Below are 16,518 nucleotides of genomic sequence, written 5' to 3' on the forward strand. Positions count from 1 at the left end.
CAGAGATTGGGACGTAGCGTGGACACACACACACAAACATACAAACATAACAGTCACACACAAACACTAACACACACATACACGCACACACAAACACACATACACAGATTAACACTCACACACACACACATGCATACACACACACACACACTCAAACACACACACACATACACACATACATACATACACTTACACACACACACTCAAACACACACGCTCTCTCATAAACACACACACACACACACACACACACACACACACACACACAAAACACTCACTTACAAACACACTCACTTACACATACACACACAAACACTCACTTACAAACACACTCACTTACACATACACACACTCACTTACACATACACAATAACACATCAAAACCCTAACACTCACACAAACACACATACATAAACACACACACACTCACATAAACACACTGACACATACATACACTCACAAACACAGACACACGCACATACACACGCACACACACACACACACACACACACACACAGACACAGACACACACACACACACACACAGACACACACACAGACACACACGCACACACAGACACACACACACACACACACAGACACACACAGACACACACACAGACACAGACACACACGCACACACAGACAGACACACACACACACACACACATACAGACCCACACTGCCCTGGTGCTCACCTTCATGCCCTTCTTGTCCTGTTGCCGGTACTTGGCCACCATGGCGTCTCGGTCACAGCAGTAGATTTCATACCCGCCTGCCTTGGCATAGCTGCCCTGCTGAATGTTGGCGGCCATCGGTGCATGCAGATCCAAGAGTAGCTTCCGACACAGCTTCTCCGAGGCCTCCATGTTCAGAGTGATCAGCTGATCATAGAGCTTAGACACCTTCTCCTGTCGGAGGGGAAGCCACAGCACACATTTTAGCCAAAGCAAAATGAACTACAAATACGACAGTATGAGTTCCTGGAGCAGTGTTCCAATTGGACAAGAAGGAGTAGGTATGTAACGCTAGGAATTTACAAGAAAGTCAGTCTCCAAACCATGTTCAGGTACTAAAAGTGTTGAACAACTACAGCCCTTCCAACATCACAACTCGGCAACTCGGTATCATAGAATTATTTGGATAAAATGTATCATACAATGAATACAGTGGGGGAAATAAGTATTTGAACCCCTGCAGATTTCGCAAGTTTGGCCACTTGCAAAGAAATGTGTGATCTATAATTGTAATGGTAGGTGTATTTTAACAGTGAGAAATAGAATATCAACAAACAAATCCAGAAAACTGCATTTTATAACATTTATGACTTTATTTGTATTTGATGCAGAAAATAAGTATTTGAACCCCCAAGCAAACAGCAAGAATTCTGGCTCCCAATGACCAGTTATGTGCCCAAGAAGCACACAGATTAGTCCTCATTAGACCTAACAAGGTACACCTGATCTCAACTGGTGACGTGTATAAAAGAAACCTGTCCGAAGAATTATACTTCACACCTTCAACCTCACCACCATGGGCAAGACCAAAGAGTTGACCAAGGACGTCAGAGATGAGATTGTAGACCTGCACAACGCTGGAATGGGTTACAAAACCATCGGCAAGCAGCTTGGTGAGAAGCAGACAACTATTGGTGCGATTATTCGTAAATAGAAGCAACACCAAACAACTGTCAATCGCTCTAGGTCTGGGGCTCCATGCAAGATATCCCCTCGTGCGGTATCGGTGATCATCCAAAAGGTGCAGAATAACCCCAGAACTACACAGGGGAGCTTGTGAATGATCTCAAGGCAGCTGAGACCACAGTCACCAAGAAAACCATTGGCAACACACTACGCCGTAATGGTTTGAAGTACTGCAGCACTCGTAAGGTCCCCCTGCTCAAGGAAGCACATGTACAGGGCCGTCTGAAGTTTGCCAATGAACACTTAAATAATTCTAAGGAGGATTGGGAGACAGGATGTGGTCAGATGAGACCAAAATCAAGCTCTTTGGCATCAACTCGACTTGCCACGTTTGGAGGGGGAAGAATGCTGAATATGACACCATCCCTACCGTCAAGCATGGAGGTGGAGACATTATGCTTTGGGGCTGTTTCTCTGCCAAGGGTACAGGACGACTCCACTGCATTGAGGGGACTATGGATGGGGCCATGTAACGTGGAATATTGGGCTTGAACCTCATTCCCTCATTCCCTCCCATTGAAAACGCAACCTTAAGGATTTGGAGAGGATCTGCAAAGAGGAGTGGACCAAAATCCCTCCTGAGATGTGTGTAAACCTGGTGACCAACTACAAGAAAAGTCTGACGTCTGTGCTTGCCAACAAGGGTTATTCCACCAAGTACTAAGTCATATTTTGCTAGGGGTTCAAATACTTATTTTCTGCATCAAATGCAAATTAAGTCATAAATGTTATAAAATGCAGTTTTCTGGATTTTTTTGTTGATATTCTGTTTCTCACTGTTAATATACACCTACTATTATAATTATAGATCACACATTTCTTTGCAAGTGGTCAAACTAGCGAAATCGGCAGGGGTTCAAATACTTATTTTCCCCACTGTATACGAATACAGGTATTTGTAAGAACTTAAATGTCAACCATTCATCATCACTGTAGGTCTGAAAACTGTTCCAAACTCACCGCCAGCTGTGTCGTGTATTTCCCCCCTTCATCCTTGAAGGAACCTTTCTGGAATTCCCGCATTGCCAGGCCGTCGAGGCGTTGGTGTTCTGCCGAGACAGTTTCAACATCCATGGGAAAGGTCTTACTCAAATCCCCCATGCCCTGCTCATAGAGCTGGAAGCCCTTATTCACGGCCGACTGGTTTTCAATTTCTGCCATGGCAACCACAGCATTCTCCAGACAGGGAACGGCGCCACTGTTGATGGTGTCCACGTAGATCTTCACAAGATGGCTGAACCCTAGAGACAATGAGTGAAAGGCAAGGGGGTATATGTTTATGATCACTCAATTTAGATCTCAAATCATAGGTATGGAATCAGACTGTTTTGCTGTAAAACTAAAACATTGCTTTTACATTATTTTAAATTCCCAAAGGCACTAGTATGATATTAACATTTCACGCTATGAGTGTACAGTTTTTTAGGTATTTTTACTTAAGACGTATATAATCATTCCCAGTACAAATACATACACATTTACACTTATTAGATATGGTAGGGTATGGTATGGTAAGGTTTTGGACTTGAATAGGGTTAGTAACATCATATAACAGGCCAAGGCCACCATCCACCCATCCATCAATCAATACGATCCGTTCCCTTTTCTATTTTCTCTTCTGCATCTATTCAGTTCTTCCTTCTTCTTTGAACACAACAGCGATACAAAAGAAGCTCTGTGACTCACGGCTGCCGGTGACCTTGTGGCCACCCTGTACCGACTTCACGCGGCTCTGTGAAAAGACGTAACTGCAGAAGCTGTCAGCGACACTCCGGAAGTCTGGGCAAAGGTCGGCCTCAGCCATGGAGTCCAAGTTCGTCATGTTTTTCGCCGACGTTGGGAACGGGAAGGTGAAGCACTTCCGGGTCGGAAAGAAGTTCCGGATGCACTCTCTCGGGAGGTTGTAGGTCACCAATTTCATAGACAGACCTGTGAATGCAAATCCAAATGCTGTCTGAAACTAATTACTCTCAACCTTGTCTAAACTTTACATTTCAAAAGTGTGGTCTTAAATGTATAACTTTAAACTCATATCTAAAGTGTATGCCTTTACAACAAGGGTAGAATATTATGCTACTATCTAAACGGAAAAGCTAGTGGGCCTATGCACAGTATTTATAATTTATGATACTACCACTACTACTACCTCTACTTATTATTATCATTATTATTTTTAATAATAATAATAATAATAATAACAACAATGGAATAAGCCACGTCCCTTTCGTAAAAAAAAAAAAAACATATATATTTAACCATTGTTTGAGACTAACCTTTCTTCAGCTGCAAGGCAAAGTCCAGGTACTCGTCCTCGCTCACATCGCGACCGTTGAGCTTCCTCTCCAGTGTGAAGTCCCGAACGGCCCAGATGAAGTCAGGGAAGAAGCGGACGAACTTACTGTCCTCCCCATCGCCATCCTCATCACGGGCGGCCGCTGACTTTATTCTGATGTTATCGGTCAGCTCAGTCACATAGCTGTGATTGGCTAAGGAAAAGTGACTGCAGTACTGCTTTTTACGTCTAAAGTTTCAAATCTCATTCATATAAAAGGCTATTTGTGTGTGTGTGTGTGTGTGTGTGTGTGTGTGTGTGTGTGTGTGTGTGTGTGTGTGTGTGTGTGTTTACCCTATAGTCATTAGAGCCTTACCAATATAGGATTTTTAAGAATGATACCGATTTCAATATTAAAAATCTGATAAGGATGTCTCTCATCTCACTCTCATCATTTTTATCAGAAACGTATAAGGATTTTCTACAACAATTATCATAGTGACATAATGTTGTTTAAATGATTATCTAGCCTAAACAAAGTTTCTTGTTTAGTAGACAATACATTTTTTTGTATGAATGGGATTGCAATGGGATTTGTATCAATGTAAACTGCTCTCCAAAAGGAACGTCACTATAGGGGTTTTTCACTTTCCTTGTGTGTGTGTGAGAGAGAGAGAGACAGGATACTGGAGTTTCTCTAGAGCCTGGTTGTCGATGGTGCCTCTGCTGTTGTACACCAGGGTGCTACTGAGCAGCACACCCAGACAGAAGACCCAGGCATCGTTCTTCGAGTCGCCCTACGATGAGATTTTATGTCATTTTAATGAGGGGCATTTAGCTGGTTGTACATTCATTCATTTATACAGGCAGAAAATCCAGGCATCGTTGTCTGCTTTTTACAGTATTTGCGCATAATACGCTTGAATATTGTTGCTGAGGACAGCATTCTGACATGTTTTTCTCTCTGCTTCCATACATGACAATGAGACATTCTTTGTCTTTCTTTGTTTGACAAAATATATATGATTGAAATATACATTGAATCGATTACAAAATAAAGAACTCGATTATAAACCAAACATTCTCTGGGTTCAGAATTGTATTTTAAACCAGTCAGGCTTCAGTTTAACTTCTTCCTACCACTGCAGTAAACAGGGTATGAGTATAACATGTATGCAAATAGTGCAACGTTGGTGTCCTCACCTTGTCGACATCACCCAGTCCTTCAGTGTCTAGCAGCAACAGTGTATGTCCTGAAACAGAATTCATCTCATTGTCACTGACACAGCCTTCTACTTCCTGTGTTACACATGGTAACCATAGTAAAAACAGTAACAGTAGTAACTGTAGTTACACAGTGGCTAACCACTAAAGATTCTGGAGTGCTTTGTGAACCATGGTTACAACACTCCTCCTCCAGACACACAAGAACAGTCACAGAGTTTCCATGGAGATCCATAGTAATGTCACGTTGACAAATAACATGCTTTAGTACTATAGTTTGGTACACAAGGATCTTTCTTCTCATTCTTATTATTGATGAAGCCCAATTTACTTTTTAGAAAAGTCCAACGAAGTCCAATGAACAACATACAAACAAAGAAACAAATGAATTACTTAATAAATATATTTGCTCACCTGGCTTAGAGGGGTGAGGCACACACCACATCCAGATGCCTTTGGTCTTAGACTCAATGGTGCTGCCCAGAGCAAAGCCTGAAATAAACAACTTATATTTTAAAACATTAGCAATGTTGTCATAGCAACAAAGGCGCTAGGCCCTATTGTGATGGTGTGTTTAATTTTATTTATGGATCATTGGGCCCACAAACCGTGGATACCAATGGATTTTATTTATTTTGAAATTATTACTGAAATGTGTGGCCTCAGGAGGCACTATATACACATCAAACGTAGCGTTTGGAGTACTACGCTAAAACACACTTTCAAAAGACACGTTTGCAATTAAACTTAAAAAAAAATTTGTCTGTGTGTGTTTATATGTAAATGTGAGTTTGTGTGTATGTGTGTGTGTGTGTGTGTGTGTGTGTGTGTGTGTGTGTGTGTGTGTATGTAGGTTAGAGTGTGTGCAATGAAATGAGGGAATGGAGTAATGCTAATCTGAAGCTGTACTTGCACCGAATTTAAGACCCATCAGCTTTCTAAGTATTACATATGGCATCCAGGGATGGATTACCGAACGGGCCCAGGCTCAGGGGCCCATGAGCTCAGGGGGCCCCTAAGCCACAGCCTTTGCGTGAAGTCGCTGTAATGTATCTCTTATTTGTGGTTGAAAGAGGTGTATTTTGTTTATTTGCTGTTGGCTGTAACTATAGACAGTGCAGTTGCACTGGGGCCCGTGGGCCAAGCGGGCCCACCCACAATGCATTTCTCAGAAGTGCCTGTCTCTCAGCGTCGCTATGTAAACACGCCTGTGATCAAAGATGACTTGTAATACATGCAGAAGAGAACCTTATGCTATATATGCCCTCGAAATGGCAAACCTATCTCTGTCATGGTTTTCATTATTTTGGGGGAGGGAAATAGTCAGTAGGAATCTATAACACAATTATATACTTATCCTACATAAACTATGGAAACTATTTAAAAAAAACTATTCAATTAAAGTGCCATTATGTAGGAATTGTACTTCAGGGTTAGGGTTAGGATTAGCAGTTTTACTTTAAAATAACAGCTTAAAAAAAAAAAATCTCACTCCTACACCCTTTAAACTGCTGCTAGCCTTTCATTTAAATTTAAATTGTTGTTACTATGTTATATGTTATATATATATTTTTTTTTAATCTTTTATGCCCATCTACTGCGTAGATGTTGACTGCCAGGTCACAAGAATTTCACTGCTCTGATGACACTAAGCTATTTGCATGTGACAAATAAAACACTTGACTTGACTTGACTGGCATTACAACAATATGCTGGGCAAAGCATACTGAGACTATCCCATATGAGATTTTGACATGTGTTGATGTTTGTGTGTTTGTGTAAATGAGTGAGTGAGTTAACTTTTGCATGCATGTATGCTTTAATATGTGTGGGCGCTTTTCTAAGTAATTATGCATGTATGAACTTAGGGGGGTGTGTCAGTGTGTATGTGTGTATGTGCGGAGGAAGAACGCCAAAAGATCAAGGCTGTGTCCCAGAGCCGACAAGAAACCTGGACAACCTGGGAGGGGGTTGTCGACCGGAAGATCAGTTGGTCAGACTTGTGGAAGTTTCCCTCAAGCAACACCAAAGCTCTTTTCCTCCGAGGAGTGGAACATGCGAGTAGATCTTGGCAGGCAGCTCCAGTTCCCCAGCGAAATCACCACCACGTCTCTCCGACCTGACATAGTGGTGAGGTCCACCAAGGCAAAAACTGCACTCCTCATCGAGCACACAGTACCATGGGAGGAGGGAATCGAGGCCGCTTTCGAACGAAAGAAGACCAAGTACTCGGACCTGGCTGCGGAGTACAGGGAGACTGGCTGGAAGACCACCATCTACCCGGTGGAGGTTGGATGCCGAGGCTTTGTGGGGCAGTCAACCACACCCCTACTATGGGACGCAGGCGTTACAGGAGGAAAGCTTAAGAAAGCAACAAAAAAACTGGCGGAAGAGGCGGAGAAGGGCAGCTTTTGGCTGTGGCTAAGGAGGAGGGGAAAGGGCTGGGGAAAGAACACCTAACCCAGATACCAGCTGGAGGGGGTGACAGGGAGACGTCCCCGTCACTGCTCCGCCACCAGGAGACGTTCCAGGATTAAAGGAGCGAAACGTCTGTGAATGGTGGTTCCTGGCTGACGACCCTGCAGCTGATCCACTGGTACCGGAGGAGGTGCGTCAGGCAGCAATGCCCAGCAGGAAATTCAAGCTACCTGTTCAATTACTACTTACCTGTGTGTGTGCCTATATGCCTCGTAGCCTCTGTGTGTGTATTAGTTTGTGTCTGTGTCTGTGTCTGTGTCTGTGTCTGTGTGTGTGTGTGTGGTTTACCTGACTGTTGCCCAGCTAGCCGATTCATGAGGTAAGACTTGCCAGTGCGGTACAACCCCACCACAGCCACCACCACCACAGGCTGCTGGATCCCCCTGAGGATGTTCAGGGCTGATTCCACCGTCCGCAGTCCCTCCTCTGCATTCTCAATCAAGCACACAGGTGCTGGCATGTGGGGTGGACCTCCAGACATGGCTGCTTGTAAGATGGCAGGACAACCTATAAAATGAACACCACACACAAACCTCGATTCAATTATATATTTTTTTGCTCTTCTATCATTTAATTCTGTGTTTTTTTAACAGCGTCACACAGGAGTTAGGCAGTGGTGACGTCAGCGCCAAAACCTTTTTATGTCCGTGCATCGGGCGCATGTGAGTCTTCTCCTAAACAATAGGTTGTCGCTCCTGAAAAAAAAATACCTTCTACACCACTGGAAAGTACAATGTGCCGAAATAGTATCACCCATAGACATACAGTATGTCCTATATATGTCTATGGTATCACCAGTATTCCTTTGTGGATGTACCGCTGGAAGCGTTAAGAGGAGGTAATGTGCCAAATAGAACACAGTGAAATAGCCTGGGAGGCCTCTTCATGTGTGGATTAAACTAGACGAGTCCTAAAGTTTCTGGTTAAAGTTAAACTAGCCTGCTACCTAACTGTAGGTTTACATTATTTATGGTAGGAAAAGACAGTCTCAAGTTGAGACTCTCAACTGAACAGTATTTTTTCACCAGGACATAATACCCATAATATTTATGTTCTGGTGATCTGCTATCTGGTTTCAAATCTGAATCACATCACCATCCTTTTGTGTTGGGTTCGTTTAGGTGGAATCCTCACTTAGTAAATAGACAAACTGGAGGGAGACAAGGATGCTCTCGAACAGTTTAGTGAATCACTTCTCTCTCTTTCACTTTCACTCCTGATCCTCCAAAACATATCATGTCAACATCCAATCAAATTGATTGAATTTCCAAAAACTTAACTTAACAGAGTAGTCCAAGATGGACCAAATGTTATTTGTAAATTCCCAACTTAGATATAACGTCTTATTTAATTAACCTTCCAACATAATAGAAAATGCTCCAGGTTACAGTAGTTTGCTAGCCTGGATGCCAGACGAACTTAGCCCCGCCCACAACATTTTTGGTCGGGAAGTTCGGTCTGGTGTCGCTCCGTTGGGGAGAAACTATCTCCTCACAAAAATCTGTGAGGAGATAGATAGACCAATCAAATTGTCAGGGCGGGCTTTATATGATGATGGACAGATGATCAACCGTAACGTAATCAACCACGTCACCAAAGAGCTTTTGGAGTGAATTCGGTTTCAACAAACATGGCTGCCGTTGGAGAGCTAAAATGTGGAGATTCGAGTCTGTTTTAAAAGACATTGACAGCACATTCATTTTGAAAGAGGAACAGAGAAACGCGATCAAGGCATTTGTCGATCGAAAAGATGTTTTTGCCGTCCTTCCTACGGGATCCGGTAAAAGTTTAATCAATGTATCAGCTGGCCCCATGGTCTACGTTATGGTCATACTACGTTGCTCTGATTGGTTCTAGATATATCCAATTGAGCGAAGAGGCATTTTTTTCCCTGGTTCGGTTGAAACACGCCCCATAATCACAGCCCAACGGAGCGGTATCAGACTCATATTCTGACTAGAATTATGAGTATGACATCGTCAGGCTAGTAGTTTGCCGTTGCGCTCTGTCTCTCTCGCCCTTGCTCTGAACGAGGGCAATACAAGTCACGTGACTGATTCTGGTTACAACTGGTCAACTTTGTGGTCTTAACTTTTCTAACCAGTCATCAACGATGGATGATACCAAACTGATTGTGTACTGACGGCCATTATCAAAGGCAAACTCAAAGCAGAAAGATAGGACTGGCACTAGCAGCGCCGCAGCAGAAACGTCCATGGTGCGAATACACACTTGCAACTGACCGAAAATGACAGGAGAAGCTAGGAGAAACTAAACGCAGGAGTCAGGTTATCAGTAATTAATCAACAGCCTAAACTGTGCAATAAAACCCATTATTCTGAGAAAAAAATAAACAGGACTGTGCTGATAATCATGTATACCTGTATGTGAGCTTGTACTATGACTGCAACGATCTAAATTAGGCCTGTCTAATCAGATTCTCCCCAGATTGGCTGCTGGTTGCTGGTGCCCATAATACCCATTCTGTTCATGTTCTGGTGATCTGCTATCTGGTTTCGAATCTGAATCACAGCACTAGTCTACAACATCGGCTAAATGTGGTCATCTTTTTGGTCCAAACAGCTAGCAAATATTATCTTATTTTGGGACTGATTATTGGAATTGTTTAATAATGGCAATATTAAATAGACCAGTACATAAACATATATTTAGGCATATAGCAGACGCTTTTGTCCAAACCGACGTACAAGGGAGAAAACAGTAAAGTTACGAGCAATAGAGACCTAGCGTAACAATACATACTACTTGTTAAAAAGGCTGCTTCACCAGCTGCATCCAGCTGTGCACCCCTACTGTGCCGGCCACTCACGGGACCTGGGGTCCATGAAAGGTCAGCCTAGAGTTCCGTGGGGCTCGTGCACAGTGGAATTTCACTGACCATTTGGTCAAACCCCAACAGTTTCTAAACGGTTTCAAGGCTCCCCTTCATCTACACTATATAAGGCCGACCCTCCTCTGGCCAAGTTGTGGGTCAAGTCGAGCGGTGTTGGAGAAGTCATCATCAAGGAGCACATCGGACAATATCACGATCAGAGACATTCACTTTCATTCTTGCCGTGCGTCATTGAGAATGTGAGTGTTTGTGATATGTGTCATCTGTATAATTTGTATTTCACTTGTTACCGTCACTTCAATCAGTAACTGTTATTACGGGATAAATGGAATGTTCACCGTTACGCGGCACGGTGTGAAAGGAACATATCCGTAGTTAATCATAGCCGTAATATTCATAGTGTATATACTGTTTCATTCTTGTTGTATATATCATCTTTATTGTATTTAATTGTATATATTTGTCATTTGTATTGTTAATAGAAACCACGGATTATATCAGTCAGTTCACGGATTCAAATGTGGATATAAGTCCCTTTACACGGGATAATTATATTCACGGGCATCATTCATCAACCACTTCATGTCTTCACTTCGTGTGTGTGTGCAATAAATCAGACCTCATTGGAACATTGGCATCCGTTATTGTTCTGACCGGACAAACCTGTGGCGATTGTCACCTATTTCAAGTACACCAGCATATAGTCCTTTTGGGTTTCATTCCATCACTATCACCCTATTTAATACTACTGTACATAAGAAATAGAGAAAAGAAGTGCAGGGATGTAACTGCAAGTTAAGTAGGCCTACTACTACAGTATAGTTGTGTAGGTAAATAGAGTACTCACTTTAATCCATAAGGGATTTTACACAAGCCCAAGCAAGTAAATACTCTGGCAAAAATGTATAGTTTGAAAAAACGTAAGCCTATGTGTTTATAAAATTGGAACCTACCTTTGGTAAAGAGTTTGCTGACGGAAGATTCACACTCTGCTGCTGTGAAGTCGTCGTTGAGATCAGTGCAAACCCTTAAAGAAAACGAATGAAAATTAAACAGTGCTGGTTATAAAACGCATTGTTACTGTCAACGACCACATTTACATGCCTCAATCTATGCTTCTGACATACAAAGTGATGATACAGAATCACGAACGACGTTAATATATTAGGAACCCTTCTCTCGTTTTCCACGATATAACTTAGCTACCGCATGGCCACATAGACCTTAAGCCTGTAGGTTAACTTTGGTTGCGTTAACTTACGTCTTTGATACAGCCTGAGCAACAAACGACACGGTGAACACAGCAGAGCACTCAGTCTGTGCAAAACTTCCACCCCCTTATATAAGTTAAGATATAAGATACGGTTATCTTATGGGGTGTGGACAGGACTCTAGACCTCACAATAATACACGAAGACACCTGACTTCGCGGAAACCTCTCGCTTCCACTTGCGACATACACATGTCCGCACGTACATGCTGTACATCTGCTGGAAAATCACCAAACCTTGTATGCTACCTGAAGCTCGCATAAACATAAGTTACACACAGGGACAAGAAGGTTAGGCTCATCGTAATAGTAACTGAAAGTAAGGACAACGTTAGGCTACACTTAATTAATCTAATTAAACAAGTATCTCTGACAAAAGTCTGAGCTGCAATACACATACCCCAGTTTAAATGGCAAGTGAAAGAATAGGCCTGATTGCAGTTGCAGTTGTGGCAATTTCTGATAACCGCCTCTAGATGTCCTCTGGGATTCTCCAAATTTCAACTTTTGATGCAACCTATTGTAACAATGTTGCCGTCATATAATATTAAAATAACAGCTTCTAAATCATGTTTGTAGGTACACTAACTTGTAATATGGAGAATGGCACCTTGGAGGTACAGTATGTATGTATGTGCGTGTGTGTGTGTGTGTGTGTGTGTGTGTATGTGTGTGTGTGTGTGTGTGTGTGTGTGTGTGTGAGTGTGTGTAGGTGCGTGTGTGTGTGTGTGTGTGTGTGTGTGTGTGTGTGTGTGTGTGTGTGTGTATGTATGCATGCATGTATGTGTGAACCCAGGTTTAAACCCAGGGGGATTACTGTACTGGATGAAAACTGTCTGTTGCAATGTATCAATGTATCAAGTAAAAATGTATCAACAAGTGATAAAAAGGGGGGAAATGTATTAGAAGTCACGCAAATTGCAAATGTTATTGTGTAAAGCATGTCACACGAAATATTAAGAAGAACTGAGGTGATTGTTTTTGTCCTTGAGAATATAGTGCGCTGGAACAGAGTGATACTCCCTGTTCTTCTTATCTCTGTAACTCTGTGAAAAATACACTGCCTGTGAGAGAATACATCCGATTCTCACAGACTGCTTGCTTGTCTCTCTGTTTGTTTCTGATCCTTCTGCAGAAGACTGATAAACTCATTACTGATAACTCATTAAAAGACTGGTCTCGTAATCGTCTGGTTAGTATCAGATTTCCACCACAGTCTGTATGTATGTATGCATGTATGTATGTATGTATGTAGATCAGCAATCATGTATGCATCTATGAATGGATGTATAAATGTATGTCAAGTATATGTGTTTGCATGTATGTATGCAGGTACACTTATGTGAGAAACTAATTCATGTCCTGTTATCCTTGCGAGACCAGAAGAGACTTTAGTGCAAAACATGATCAGACTTCCCACTCTGGAGCCAAATTTTTCCTCTCTATGGACTAGACACATGTTGACAATGGACACTAAAAAGGCCACCAGCCTCCCATTGAAGCTAGCAGGCCTTCTGTTAGCTGCTTGCATTAAACTTAATTAGTCTCTGTTAGGTTAGTTAGAGTTTGATTGGAAGAGAGACTGACTGTAGGTTCATCCTTTCTTCACTCTTTCCTTCTTTTACTCTTCTTTCCTTTCTTCACTCTTCTTTCCTTCTTCCACTCTTCTTTCCTTTCTTTGCTTCTTCACTCTTCTTTCTTTTCTTCTTCCTTTCTTAACTTTTGCATTTCATGCACTGGTATTTCCTTCAGGAAATGCATTTTCTAGTTTTATTTAATATTCCTCACTCCTACACCCTGTAAACTGCTGCTAGGCCTTCACTTAAATTTAAATTGTTGTTACAATGTTATACGTTATATGTTATATGTTATATGTTATTTTTGATCTTGTATTCCCGTCTACTGCATAGATGTTGCCTGCCAGGTCACAATAATTTCACTGCTCTGATGACAATAAGCTATTTGGTGCATGTGACAAATAAAACCCTTTGACTTTGACTTTGCCATGGCATGGAAAAAAAGAAAGGTGGACAATGTGGACAAAATGTTGTCCAAAAGACAAATACCTTGGGGTTTTAGCCTCAAAATACTGTGTTGAATGTTCTTTTAACTGCTGTTTGTGACACTCATGATGTATGATGTCACTCATAATCATAATTTAAGACTGTCCAGAGAGTGGCAGAGGAGGAGACCATGCCTGAAGAGCACAAAGCCCAGTTGAACATATATCAGGCATGAAAACGGGTCAGGGGTGAAAAAGGTGAGAAGGATATTACCCCTCTAGGGGGGTCCGGGGGCATGCTCCCCCGTAAGAGAATTTTAAAGCATCAATCTGATGCATTTTGAGAGGCTTTTTTTGCCAACCTGGGGAGAGCTGGAGAAACTTAACTTCAGCCATGAGTCCACAATTATTATGGCCTCCTTACTAAGTATTATGCACTGATGTCACTGGGTCTAACATACAGTATAAGAGGCAGGGCACCACAAATGGCTTAATGCATAACCCCCACAAGAGATGGTGGACATGCTGTAACTTAACTTGTCTACTCTTCCATCATGATTGACAGCCAATACAATGTTATGTAATCCAGATTTTAATTAGGGCTGTCAATAGATACAAACAAATTAACTAACTAATCTCACATTTTGAAATTCATTAATCTAAATTAATCGCGATTAAAAGTTTGTTTGACTTCTAAAGACTAAATCTTATAAATTAACGAGTAATCACTTTCAGACAGTGTGTATTTTAGACACTGTTGTTTAATTGTATTTTTTTTTTAACACAAAACTACACGCAGAACTGTGTTTTCAAAGAGGCTCAGGCCTATAACTCATACCTATAAAGTGCCAGCCAGGTACCGACTGTGTGCCGCGCAGAGTAGATGTTAAAATGGAAGTAGCCTAGCAGCTGCCAACATAATACGGGCACTATCAGTGCCTAAAGTGGTCAGTTTGCCACTTATCTCCTATCTGTTTGAGACGTCGATGAATTCCCCTGCACCGTCCTCCGCTGTATGTCGCAAATGTTTTTTTTTTTTTTACTTCCAATGCAAAAGATCTCAATTTCCATACATTGTCAATAAAATGAACTGTGACACCCAGGTAATTTCATTTCTGACTGACGTCCAGTTGTCACCAGTAAGGGCGACGCTGGCAGCTTGTTCGAGGAGCTGAATTTTTCGTGCTCTCTCGCCGTCATACAAGGAATGTATGCGAAACACAATGGTGCCCCTCAACGGTAAATCGTAAGAATTGTCCCCTGAAGCAATTCGAATCACCTCAGACAGCCCACCGTCCTCAACTATGTTGATGGGCCGACAGTCACCGGCAACCTAAACTGCGTAAGCGTTGGTAACCTTTTCACGGACTGGTCTAGTTATTTTCCTAGTGAAGTCGTGGAGTGTGGGTTGGCGACCATCTAACCTGGGACTGCTTTCTATCGGGTGCTTTGCATTAAGGTGATAACTTAAAGACAAGCTGCTTCTGTGATAGCTAAATTCAGCTTGACAAATGCTACATACAACTTTAGTTTTGTCGGTTGTTCCGTCATTTTCACTCTTAAACAGAAACTTTCTGCCCAACAATCCCTCTGCTCTCTCCATCTTCAACTACCGTCTCGGTCTCTCCTATTCCTGACTGCAGGCACGCGGCGGTTTAGTGTCATGTGTCAATGCATATCGGAAGTAAACAAAGTTGCGTTAACTGCCTTAAAATATTTTATCGCTTTAATCTCGGCCACAATAATCTCATAGATTAATGCGTTAACTTTGACAGCCCTAATTTTAATACATTTTATTGGCAAAGATAACAATTTACATTACAGTTCGTAATACTCTCAGAACCAGATCATTTTTTCTTCTTTGCCTGAACCACCAGTGTGGCCGCTTTCGCTGTTTTGCCACGTCTCAGCCTCAGCCTTTTCTCTTATTCAGCAGGCGTGCTTTCAGCTTCTGATGGTGGTCTGCACTGGTGATGCAAGGCAGCTTCGCGTTAATATTTCCATGCACTAGCGCTCCCTTCTGGCACGCGCACCTGTTCGCAGTTCACTGAATATGAATACCTACCCCCCCCCCCAAAAAAACATTTCGGTTTTGGTTTCAAAACGGCGAATTTCGCCGAAAGGTGAGGGATTTTCATGCCTGATATATGACTCTTTTTTGCATCAGTGGGTTGCAGAAGTGCAGTACTGGTGTGAAGGTAATGTGTTGTGTGTATTTCTCGCCAACAACCATCCATCAGTCCTTTTCTAGCTCAAATGGGTTTTTTCCCTCGCATCCGGAGGGGAAAGCATTTAACTTTCAGTCGATAATTGAGGACACATTACCTCAGTGTGAAATAGAGAACACATTACTTCAGTGTGAAACAGAGGACACATTACCTCAGTGTGATACAGAGCAGACATTACCTCTACGGCCAACCAGGTCTGGTTGGCCTACTATTTAACCTTTTTATTCCGATAGTTATTGTGAAAATTGATTCATTTTCGAAGTGTCAATATTACAAAAACAAGAGACTGATAGTTTCTTTTCAGAAAGCAACAAGAGACAATCAGGTCCGACAAAAAAATTAAGAAGAATTTATATGTACAGTGGGGAAAATAAGTGTTTAACCCCCTGCCGATTTTGCAAGTTTGCCCACTTGCAAAGAAATGCGTGATCTATAATTGTAATGGCAGGTCTATTTTAACAGTGAGAGACAGAATATCAACAAAAACA

At 42.0% G+C, this 16,518-nt stretch overlaps 1 protein-coding gene across 1 annotated transcript in view; it reads right to left on the bottom strand.

The window, feature by feature from the left end:
* Positions 1-16,518, bottom strand: part of LOC105894420 (guanylate-binding protein 1-like) — a 272,853-nt gene that overhangs the window by 1,414 nt on the left and 254,921 nt on the right. The window lies entirely within an intron of this gene.

Source organism: Clupea harengus, chromosome 24 (genome assembly GCF_900700415.2).
Source record: "Clupea harengus chromosome 24, Ch_v2.0.2, whole genome shotgun sequence".
In the NCBI taxonomy this organism is placed as follows: Eukaryota; Metazoa; Chordata; class Actinopteri; order Clupeiformes; family Clupeidae; genus Clupea; species Clupea harengus.